The sequence below is a fragment of the Saccopteryx bilineata genome, chromosome 1, assembly GCF_036850765.1.
Source record: "Saccopteryx bilineata isolate mSacBil1 chromosome 1, mSacBil1_pri_phased_curated, whole genome shotgun sequence".
Taxonomy (NCBI): domain Eukaryota; kingdom Metazoa; phylum Chordata; class Mammalia; order Chiroptera; family Emballonuridae; genus Saccopteryx; species Saccopteryx bilineata.
The window spans coordinates 13729546-13741801 of record NC_089490.1 but is presented as its reverse complement, the minus strand read 5'-3'; the positions used below and the strand labels follow the sequence as shown (position 1 = coordinate 13741801).

The following is a 12256-nucleotide window of genomic DNA, read 5'->3' as shown; positions in this document are numbered from 1 at the left end:
CAGCAGAGCTGGGGGCTGGGGGCTCCGACCTCCTTAACTCTAGGAGTGTCCCTTCCTAGCAGATGCTGCAAAACGGAATTTGACACTTGGTGACTTAATGATATTCTGATTGTGACAAGTTTAATCTCCTCAAAGTGGCTGAGATATTCAGAGATTGATTTATGATCTGGCCTCCCCCACACCCCCTCAGGAGCATGTGGTATTTTTCACGTAAAAGCTAGTATCGATCACTTCCTAGGGACCAAGCATTGGGCTCTGCTTTATTTACACGAGCTCGTGTAGTCATCGTAACAACAGCCCAGGGAAGTAGGTACTGCCGTTCGCTCCCTCTGACAGCTAAGGAAACTGAGGCTCAGAGAAGTGACAGAGCTAGGCCGTGTGACTGACGTCAAAGGCAGAACTTCTGAGTGGTCTGCTAAATTGCATAGATTGTACAACCAAATCCTAAACCTTCCATGTTCTAAGGCCAAGGGCCACCACCATCGTGGCCATTCACATACAGGTTCACATTAGATTCAGGCAGATGGTAAAGAAACAGTGGAGCCAAGAAATGGTGGGCCATTCCTTTATTAAAGTTTCACACCGGCCGACGAGCAAACACACAGGGCTCCCGAAGCCACTGACACATTCTCCGGTTCCTCCTAGAATCAAAGGCCCCACCAGTCTCAGCAGAGCTCGCAGAAGCCCCTCACCTCTGGTTCCCCATCTGCACACCTTCATTCTCCCTGTTCTCTCTCTGCAAACATAGCTTCCTCCCTCTTCCTCTTCTTCTCAACCTTCTGGTGCAAAAACCTCTCCTCCAGCACACATTAGCGAGACAGTGGCCCTTCCCAAGCAGGAAGGTTAATTTGCAATTTCACAGATCACATACCTGGCCGCTGCCCAGCACCATTTTTAATTTAATTTTTTTATTTACAGGGACAGAGAGTCAGAGAGAGGGACAGATAGGGACAGACAGACAGGAACGGAGAGAGATGAGAAGCATCAATCATCAGCTTTTCGCTGCGACACCTTAGTTGTTCATTGATTGCTCCCTCATATATGCCTTGACCACGGGCCTTCAGCAGACTGAGGAACCCCTTGCTGGAGCCAGCGACCTTGGGTCCAAGCTGGTGAGCTTTGCTCAAGCCAAATGAGCCCGTGCTCAAGCTGGCGACCTCGGGTCTCGAACCTGGGTCCTTCCGCATCCCAGTCCGATGCTCTATCCACTGCGCCACCGCCTGGTCAGGCCCAGCACCATTTTTAACACTAAAAGTGAGCAAACACAAAACATACAGATTTTTTATTTTATTTTATTTATTCATTTTTAATTATTTTTATTTATTTATTCATTTTAGGGGGGGAGAGAGAGAGAGAGAGAGAGAGAAGGTGGGGGAGGAACAGGAAGCTTCAACTCCCATATGTGCCTTGACCGGGCAAGCCCAGGGTTTTGAACCGGCGACCTCAGTGTTCCAGGTCGATGCTTTTTATTTATTCATTTTTAGAGAGGACAGAGAGAGGGAGAGAGAGAAGGGGGGAGGAGTAGGAAGCATCAACTCCCATATGTGCCTTGACCAGGCAAGCCCAGGGCTTCGAACTGATGACCTCAGCATTTCCAGGTTGACGCTTTATCCACTGGACCACCACAGGTCAGGTCCAAAACATACAAATTTTACAAACTCATTTGCCCAACACATGTCTAGGGTCCCAGAGTGTTGCTCCTTTCTCCTTTCAGATGATTCGGGGAACTCGGCCTCCATGGAGCCCTTGCGTACCATGAGGTGGGATTAGCCATAAGAGTGTTTGCAGCCCCTCTAAAAGGCCTCCGTGTGGAGGGCTCAGAGGAGAGCCAGGGTGCTGCCGGATGTTCAGGCCTGCTGGCTGGGGGCAGCTTCCCTGGGTGGCGTGCCACTCACCCCTCACCTGGGAACAGGTGCCTGAGTCTATTGGTTTGGCCCTGGGATCTGAACACTGGGGGCTGAGCCTGGGTTCCCAGGCTCAGGTCGCAGATCTGTCTGACATGGTGGCATGGCCTATCCTAGGACCCACTCATAGCAGGATTTTGGGCGAAGTCACCACCATGTCAGTCCCTGACGTTGTGTACCTTTCACTTACATGTCCTAAGTTGGTATGATCTCAAGTTCCTCTAAAGTAAGGAGAACATTACCCCCTTTTCCTGATGGTAAAACCGAGGCAGGGCCTGACCTGTGGTGGCACAGCGGGTAGAGCATCAACCTGGATCACTGAGGTCACTGGTTCGAAGCCCTGGGCTTGCCTGGTCAAGGTACATATGGGAGTTGATGCTTCCTGCTCCTCCCACCCCCACCTCTCTCCTCTCATCTCTCTCTCTAAAAATGAATAAATAAAATCTAAACAATTTTTTAAAAGGACTTAAAAAAAAAAACAAAAAAAAAACTGAGGCAGGAACAGCTCCATTGCCCACCCAAAGGCAAGAAAGTAGGTTTGTGACTGATATCTGGGGTCCTTTGTTTCACAACACAGGGCCTCTCCTGAGCTAAGAAAGGAAGAGTTTCCCAAGCTGTCCCAAAGCCTGGTGACAGGTAGCCTTTCACCCAGCCCTATTCCCCTAGGAAGGGACACAGCCCCACACTGCCCAGGCCACCCTTCTCTACCCGCAGGGGCTGAAGCCAGGCCACCATATTTCCTGTAGGTAGTTGGCCTGTCCTGTGCCCTGGCTTCCTGTCCTCTGAGGCTCTCATGGGCACATTTTGTCCCCTGTGAGCCCAATTCTTTCTTCCTCTTTCATCGTTCCTTCTCTCTTTCACTCTCCTTGCTCAATGACAGCTCTGTTTCTGTGCCTCCCTCTCTCTGTGTTTGCTTTTCATTTTGTTTTTTGTATGTCCATTCTCCTAGGATGCTTCCTAAGGTCCCTTCTGCCTTCTCCCCCTGATGCTGGCCTGTTTCCCAAGAAGCCCTTTCATTCCTGCCCCAGTCCCTCTCACCTCTCCTCCAGCTTCTGCCAGTGTCGAACGGCTCAGCTTTATGTGTTCAGTGGGCTCTTAATGAGCACCTGCTGTGTGCTCCAGGGGTTGTGTTAATACACGGGAACCGAAAGTCTGAAAGCTGTGCTGGAGCATTTCTTAAGCACCTACTGTGTGCATTAGGCATTGTGCTTCAAACTGGGGGGCACAAAAAGAGTTGGTTATTGCCCTCAAGAGATCTCTGGGCTCCTTGGGAAGATACACAGAAACAAATCATTATAACGTCCTGGGAAGTTGGGGACAGGGTGTGGCCAGAGAGATTAGAGAGGGCTCCTGTGAGGAGGCCCGTCTTCAAGTCTGACTGAGGAGCTAGACAGGCAGAGCAAGGGTGCAGGATGTTCTAGGTGGAAGGAACAGTGTGTATAAAGGCACACAGGCGTGAAGCTGCCGTGTGTTCTCTGGCGGGCACTTCAAGTTGTTTGGTGTGGCCTGGACTTGGACTGCAGGTTGGGGAGCCCAGGGAGATGAGGCCAGAGACAGGCAGGCCCAGATGGTGCAGAACCTCATGTTCCAGCCAAAGGGTTAACCTTTCTCTGGAAGCAGCCAGAAGCCCAGGCATCCTCATGGCTCCCTGCAGGCTGGGGGTTTCAGGGCTGGGCATGGGCGAGGCCCAAAGCTTTCTCTCAAGCCCCCATTGACCCATATTTCCTGCCCCTTGGCTCAGGGAGGCCTGTGAGAGAGTCAGACACTTCAATATAGTGCTGTTTCGGCCCTGGCTGATTAGCTCAGTCAGTTAGAATGTTGTCCTGATATGCCAAGGTTGTGGGTTCAGTCCCCGTTAGGGCATGTACAGTAATCAACCAATGAATGCATAAATAAGTGGAATAACAAATTGATGTGTCTTTCTCTCTTCTTTCTTCCTCTCTCTCTAAAGTCAATAAAAATAAATAAATATATATATATATAGAATGCTGTTTCCAAGGCAGAGTTATTCATTCATTATAAATATTTAGCAGGCTCTGATTTTCCAGATGCTGCTCTGAGCATGGGGAATGGGCCATTGAACTCTACAGAAGTCCCAGCTCTCAAGAAACTTACATCCTTGGCAGCCCGGGAGGGAAGATAGGCCACAAAGAAACAAAACATATAAATTAGCATGATAATTTCAGATTGTGCTAAGAGCAAAGAAAAGAAAACAGTGATGCAGTTGAGAGTATTGAGGTGCCTGACCTGTGGTGGCGCAGTGGATAAAGTATCGACCTGGAAATGCTGAGGTCGCCGGTTCGAAACCCTGGGCTTGCCTGGTCAAGGCACATATGGGAGTTGATGCTTCCAGCTCCTTCCCCCTATCTCTCTCTGTCTCTCTATCTCTCCTTTCTAAAATGAATAAATAAAAAAAAATAAAATAAAATTAAAAAAAAGAGAGTATTGAGGTGTGCTGGGTCGTCAAGGAAGACTGCTCTCAGGAAAGTTATGTTTGAGCTGAAACCCAGACAACAACAAGAACAAACCAGTATGTAAACATCTGGGGGCTTAAGGTTCCCACACATGCAAAGGCCCTGAGGCAAGAAAGATCTTGGTATTTTCTGAGTTTAGAAAAAAAATTCTGGGCCCTGGCTAGTTGGGTCAGTGGATAGAGCATTGGCTTGGTGTATAGACATCAAGGGTTCTATTCCTTTCAGAGCACACATGAGAAATGACCATCTCCTTCTCTCCCCATCCCTCTCCTCCTTTTCCTCTTCCCCTCCCTCAGCCAGTAGCTTGATTGGTTCCAGTGTCATCCCAGGCACCGAGGATGACTCAGTTGGTCCAAACCCGTCAGCCTCAGGTGCTAAGAATAGCTTGGTTGATTCAAACATCGTCCCCAGATGGGGGTTGCTGGGTAGATCCCGGTTGAGGTGCATGCAGGAGTCTATCTCACTATCTTCCCTCCTCCTCTTACTTAAAAAAATGCTGGGTTCAAATTCATTACTCCCCAGCAATTCTATGCAAGGATTTTTGTACCCATTTTACAGAAATGAAAACTGAAGCTTAGAATAGTCAAGGTCCTTGGCCAAAATTATAACTGGTAGTACAAAATATTTGCTCTAAAGCTCCTGCTCTTTTTTTTTTTTTTTTAGCAAGAGAGAGACAGAAAGACAAACAAGAAGAGAGATGAGAAATATCGATTTTATTTTTTACAGCCCCTTCTTTATCTTTTTTTTTTTTTAAGATTTTTATATATTCATTTTAGAGAGGGGAGAGAGAGGGAGGAGGGAGAAGCAGGAAGCATCAACTCCCACATGTGCCTTGACCGGACAAGCCCAGTGTTTCAAACCAGCAACCTCAGGGTTTCAGGTTGACGCTTTATCCACTGCGCCACCACAGATCAGGTGAGAAGCATCAATTCTTTGTTGCAGCACCTTATTTGTTCATTAATTGCTTTCTCATATGTGCCTTGACGGGGGGTGCTCTGGCTGAGCCAGTGACCCCTTCCTTGCTCAAGCCAGCAACCTTGGGCTCAAACCAGTGACCATGGGGTCATGTCTGTGGTCCCACGCTCAAGCCGGATGAGCCCACCCTCAAGCTGGCAACCTTGGCGTTTCAAACCTGGGTCCTCTGCATCCCAGGCCGACGCTTTATCCACTGCACCACCCCCTAGTGAGGTCCACAGCTCTTTTTTCTACCAAAGTGTCAAGAATAGCAACCATTTGTTCTAAATTATTTAGGAAGGTCCAATTTCCAAAATTCTGTCTTATTGTTTTCTGGACAGTCATCCTGAACATTCTTTGTCCCAAATCATGAGGTCAAGCCCTGTCTCTAGCATGTCACCACCATGCACCTTCTTTTTGTCATCTGTAAATAGGGAGCGTAATCTGTTCATTATTTTAGGCTTGCTGAGAGGATTAAATGAGATAGTCCACGTGAGAGTCAGTAGAGTGCCGGAAATGGCACGCATTCAGTTCCTGGTAGTTCTTTGTTGCTGTCTTGGAGAGCCCAGGGCAGCTGCTGAAGGCTACTCCCCAAGTCAGGCCTCTGCTGCCTGGGGCAGGCAGGGGCTAGGGGAGGACAGACAGCAGGACAGGGCACAAGGAAGGCCTCTTCCTTCACTTGGCCACTCACTCCTCCTGGGACCCCACACTGACACATCTTGTACTTGACATTTCCAGTGAAATTCCTCACCGTGGGACCGCACCCGGACTGGCTCCCCATCTCTCTGGGCCGAGCAGAAGACAGACAGACAGAGCCAGGGACTGGGAAGTGATAATCCTCAGCCCTGTGTGTGCCAGGAGCCCCCGCCCCAGCAGGCTGCCACGCTACAAGAGGGCAGGGACCCCAGAGGGAGCCTGGCAGCGTGGACTGCTGGGGCAGAGCGCTTCTCAGAGGGCGTGGGGACCCGTGGAGTACGTGACTCCTGCTCTTGCAGCCGGTACCGCTCCGCTGAGCAGGACAGAGACCCCTCCCCACGCATCCCCAACCTTCTTGGGCTTCCTGCTGACGCGCTGTCACCACACTCACTCACTTACTCACCGCTCCCGGGCACCACCCCCCACCCCCCACCCCGTTGCCCAAGGGCCAGCTGCAGCGGGGGGGGGGGGGGGGGGGGGGGGGAGTGGGGGAGGGGAGAGTACTGCCAGGGTTCTCCGCTCCCAAGCCTCCTTCTCCCACCCCTCCCTGGCCCCCAACTGCTGAGCCAAAGGTTTAAAGCCAAACCCCACTCTGTCCTTCCTGCCGCTCAGTGTCCGCTGCTCTGCCTGGGGTTATTTTTAGCAGGGATGCAGGAAAAGCACATTTCTCCTGGACTTTCACTGGGACAGCCCCCCACCCCCCAGCCAAGACTCGGCCAGGCCCCGGAGAGGCCAGTAGGACAGGAAACCCCCCTCCCGGAAAGGGGAACCGGGTACGTTTTCTGTTCCTTCAACTCACCAGTCAAGGAGTTCCAGTCAAGCACTGCTGGGAAATTCTGGCTTCCTTGGGCTGCACTGCATCCCTGGTGTCCGTGTCCCCACAAACCTGGCCAGCTCGAGGAGCAAGGTGTCCGGTCGAGATGCCCGGTCTGTGGGCGCAGGGATCCGAGGGAATGGCTTGGTGACAGCTAGTGCCAAGGGTGTGTTTACACACGCTGTTCTATGTGTTTCTCTGTATGTGTGTCCTTTTGAAGCAGTGGTCCTTCACTGAGGCAATCGACACGCAGCAAAATGCACAGATCCCAAGTGTACCTCTCAGTAGATCTTGACACGCGGACATAACCACGTAACCAGCACCTAGATCAAGATTTTGAACGTTTTTCAGCACCCCTAATTTCCTTTGTGCCCCCTTTCAGTCGGTTCCCACCAGAGAGGGGATGTGGATCTGATTGCTGTCACCATAGATTCCTGTGTGTGTGTGTGTGTGTGTGTGTGCGCGCGCGCGTGAGTTACCAGATTAAAAGAAACACAGCTGTGGTCACGCAAGAGGGAAGTAGGCAATAACATTTCTCACGTGAAAAGGGGGCCTCAAAAAAGGAGGATTATTCAAGTGCAAAAAAACTAAGGAATCATGGGCTTGGGGAACAGGAGGTCCCAGAACCCACTGGACCCCTCGGGATTGAGAGCAGAGGGCTCAGACATCTCTCGGAGCAGAGAGACGGGAGAGGGGAGAGCAGGAGGAGGGAGAAGCCTGCCAGGGCCCCTCTGGGGCCAGCCGCTCCCACGTTCTGCTGGGGGGTGCCCCTTGTCCAGCCCCTCCCCACTGCAGGCCTCTGCAGGACCAGGGCTGCAGGCAGGAGCGCTAGCTCGCTCTGCAGGGCACCCCCCCCCCCCGACACGGGGGTCCGCAGGGCCGCTGCCTGCACAGTTAGGTTCGCTTTCCTACTGTCCCTTTCTATTTTTTTTTTTAATTTTTAAAATTTGACTTGAGAGAGAGAGAAACATCGATTTGTTGTTCCACTTATTTATGCATTTATGGGTTGATTCTTGTATGTGCCCTGATTAGAGACTGAACCTGCAACCTTGGAGTATCAGAATGGCGCTCCAACCAACCAAGCTACCCGGCTAGGCCCTACCTTCTCTTTCGAGGCCTTCATGATTCTGGGCTTCCTGCACCCTTGTCCTGTGATGAGAGGGGAGAGAGAGGCCGAGACTCTTAAAGTCGGGAGGCAGAAGGAGAGTCAGTCTCTCCTTCATTTAACAACATTTATGTAAGCCCCCACGTTGAACTGCAGCTTCTGCTGGGTGCTGCAGACAAGGGCATGACTAAGACAAATTTTTAACATTCTCAGATGAGTCAAGGCCCCATACCCCCTTCACATTGGAGATGAGGGCACAGAGAGGTCAAGTGATTTGTTCAGGATCACACAGCTAGCTGCTGACAGAGAGAGGCAAAGAACAGACACCCCTGACTGGGCCCTCCCTAGCTGAAGATAAGAAAGCAAAGGAAGCCAAATGAACAGCCTGACTTCTGACCTTCTCTCCCTTGCAGGCGTTCTGGGGAAGCAGGGAGACACTGACCTGGAAGTCAAGAGACCTCATTTCTGCTCTGGGTCTTAGAAGCACTTCTTCTCTCTGGGCCTTGGTTTTCTCCTGTGTGTGGGAGGCAGGCCACTCCGCAGGAGCTGTAAGTTTCCTTCAGCTCTGGCTTCCTCCTGGGTACCTGCGTTTTCCTTCCTCAGTGCCTTTGCACTGGCTATTTCTTCCTTTCCCTCCCACTTCCTTTCTCTGACATTCTCCCAATCACTTCTGACTTCATTTAGATGCTGCCCAGGGAGGCCCCCATGATTTGGGGGTTCCACTGAATGGTCACCTAAGTGTCCACGACCAGAATGGACAGAGACTCCCTTATTTTGTGACCCTCCCATCCTGGGGCAGGGCCTCCCCTGGGGAAAGTATCTGTTTTGTCAGCCACCATTGGAAGAGTTGGAGTGAATTCTTGCTCCCACAAACTTGCACACACCCCTTCCAACTTCCAGAGCCTGAGCTCATCCTTCCTTAGGGCCCCTAAGAGATTGTGCCTTCCTGCTGGGCAGGCCCTACTGACCCAGGGTGTCCGACCGGGGCACTCTGGCAAAGGTAGCCACCCTGGGAAGTGACCTCCAGAAGGATAAAACGGAACAGACAGAGCCTAAGCCAGATGGCTGCCCCACCTCACCTGTCCTGTCCTAATTCACAAACACCTGGGCAGCCACCCGCTCTCATCGGAAACATTCAGCTTCTGTTCCCATGACCACACCCTCACCCACTCCTACCCACATGCCCAGGAATGGAGCTAGCAACTTTGCAACAATGTAGCCCACGGCCCCTTTGGCTGCCCGACCCCTGCCCCCACAGGCAGTGTGTACACACACACATGCATTGCACGTGCATGCAGGGGCACACCCACACAATGGTGCCCACGTGCACTAGGGAGTACACACTCACATGCATACACGGGTGCACGTAGATATAGACACACATCCTCGGTTCCCAGGCCAGCCGAGCTCACACCTGCTGAACTCAGGTGCTCCAGGGGACGTGGGCTGAGGAGGGGGCTCTACAGTTGGGGTCTGGCTGCCTCTGGATTTACATCAAACTGGGTGGGGTTTTTTTTTTTTATTAATTTTCCTTACTGATGGCCCTCAGGGAAGCAGAGAAAGTCCCAAGAGCTGAGTTCACTGGGGGGTGGGGGGGCAGCACCTTGCTTGGGAGCCTGACAGGCATGGGGGTAGGGGTAAGGTTCCGGCACTTCTGTGACAGACATCTCCAGAGTCATCGTTGGGAGGGACCAGCAAATGTGAGGCTGCTCCTCTCTCTGCCGTCACTGTCACACTCCCCTCTCCATTGCATCCATCCTCCGCGGCTGCAGAGGCCCCCAGCCCCCATCTCTTCCGCGGGGAGGGAGGCCAGAAGGCTCTGCGGAGCGCCTGGTCCTCAGCTCAGGGTGGACAGAGGTCTCAGGCCGGATGGCTCCCCAAGTGGAAGGGGCCCTCTCGAGGACTCTTCTAAGGAAGGACAGCAGTCATCCAGGGACTGGGGAGGAGGAGGAGTTTTGTTTGTGATACAATTACCCCATCTGTAGAGTTAGGCAGAGAGCAAGCTTGGATTCCATTAAACCCAATTCAGCTGTGGTCCCCAGCACAGAGCCCACTGAGGGAAGGTGAGGGGGTGGACACAAAAATGAGTAAGACACAGTAACTGTCTTCTTCTTCTTCCTCTTCTTCCTCTTCCTCTTCCTCTTTGAGGCAGGGAGAGAGAGAGACAGGAACATTGAGCTGTTCCTGTCTGTGCCCCGACCAGGGAATCGAACCAGCAACCTCCACGCTCCAGGACAACACTTCAACTGAGCTATCTGGCCAGGGCTTAATTTTTTTTTTTTTTAAGAGACAGAGAGAGGAAGAGGGGAAGAGGGAAGGGAAGGGAAGCACTCACGTGTTGTTCCACTCAGTTGTGCATTCATTGGTTGCCTCCCATATGTGCCCTGACCAGGAATCGAACTGCAACCTTGTCGTTTCGAGCAACACTCTTAACCGACTGCATGCGGGCCAGGTGGAGGCCGGGGGAACACCACCCAGGCAGAACAGCCGCTGAGAGTAGAACTCAAACACAACGTGCTCCACAGTGAAGCGGTCAGCTCTGCCCACCCCTCCCCAGATCATCACAGCTACCACTGTCTGGTCCTCCTGCTACATTTCCTATACTGGTTACTAATGTCACATAGTGGCCCAGGGGAAAAACTTGGGGGCCACCTCTGAATCTGACCTCTCCCACCCCATCCAAAGAGTCCCCTATCCCTTGGGTTATTCTTGTGCCATCCGTCCCATCCACACTCCTTTCAGGGCCCACCTTGAACATGTCTCACCACCTCCCTCCCAGGGCTTCTAAAGGGAGGGGTCCCCCACCTCCGGGCTTCTACCATCCGCCACGCTGCTGCCAGGCCCTCTGCCTCAAACACACAGCTGATCTGTAGCGTGCAACGCTTCACTGGCTCCCCAGCACCGTCAGGATGAAGGCCCGGATGCCTGAGATGGCCACACAGCTCCTGCACCTCTCGGCCTGCCTCAAACTGCACGTGAGGTCCCAGCCGCCCGGGCCCCCCAAACAGCCGTGTGGGTGTACGCCTCTGAGTCTCCGTGGGTGCTGTGCCTGTTGTCTGGAATGCACACTCTCTCCTGGACCTCAGAAGGACCTTTCCATCTTCCCAGATGGAGGGGTTCCTTCTTGGTCTCTATTAGAAGACATTTGATAATAGTGCTGACAATAATGATTTAAAAACAGGGGTCCCCAAACTATGGCCCCGTGGGCCCGCATGCAGCCCCCTGAGGCTATTTATCTGCCCCCGCCGCACTTCCAGAAGGGGCACCTCTTTCATTGGTGGTCAGTGAGAGGAGCATAGTTCCCACTGAAATACTGGTCAGTTTGTTGATTTAAATTTACTTGTTCTTTATTTTAAATATTGTATTTATTCCCGTTTTGTTTTTTTTTTTACTTTAAAATAAGATATGTGCAGTGTGCATAGGGATTTGTTCATAGTTTTGTTGTTGTTTTTTTGTTTTTTTTACAGAGACAGAGAGTGAGTCAGAGAGAGGGATTGGTAGGGACAGACAGGAATGGAGAGAGATGAGAGGCATCAATCATTAGTTTTTCATTGTGCGTTACAACACCTTAGTTGTTCATTGATTGCTCTCTCATATGTGCCTTGACTGTGGCCTTCAGCAGACCAAGTAACCCCTTGCTGGAGCCAGCGACCTTGGGTTCAAGCTGGTGGGCTTTTGCTCAAACCAGATGAGCCTGCGCTCAAGCTGGTGACCTTGGGGTCTCGAACCTGGGTCTTCCGCATCCCAGTCCGATGCTCTATCCTCTGGGTCACCACCTGGTCAGGCTGTTCGTAGTTTTTTTTTTTTATAGTCCGGCCCTCCAACTGTCTGAGGGACAGTGAACTGACCCCCTGTGTAAAAAGTTTGGGGACCCCTGATTTAAAAGTTAACATTGTGACTTGCACATACCAGACACTATTGTAACTGCCATATACATATATATATACTGCTCACAAAAATTAGGGGACCAGGGACCGTGCAGATACTCCAGTACTTTCAGCCTTTTGTATAGTATATTCTCACCAATGAAATAAAAGTTGGTTTTGCATTCATTTGCATAATCGAACAACTTTCTTTGACTTGTTGTTTGCTTTTCTGATGTTCTTGTTTAATAAAATAAATCAAATGCTTTTTTATCACTTTATATTCATTTTGAAATATCCCCCAATTTTTATGATATATGCTCATTTAATCCTTATAACAGCCTTGATAGGTGCCACCATTTAGCATCTCCATGTTAGAGAAGGGAAAATTGGTACACAGGGAGTTTAAGAGACTTAATTACCTAAGGTGACTGGCCTTATAAGTG

At 51.2% G+C, this 12256-nt stretch overlaps 1 long non-coding RNA gene across 1 annotated transcript; it reads right to left on the bottom strand.

The window, feature by feature from the left end:
• Positions 1–551: 551 nt before the first annotated feature.
• Positions 552–12048, bottom strand: LOC136308203 (uncharacterized). Its single transcript, XR_010726073.1, has 5 exons — positions 10337–12048; positions 8390–8493; positions 6828–7165; positions 2943–3119; positions 552–1248 (listed from the first exon to the last, which is right to left on the bottom strand). It is a non-coding gene; the product is annotated as an uncharacterized lncRNA (long non-coding RNA).
• Positions 12049–12256: the final 208 nt, after the last annotated feature.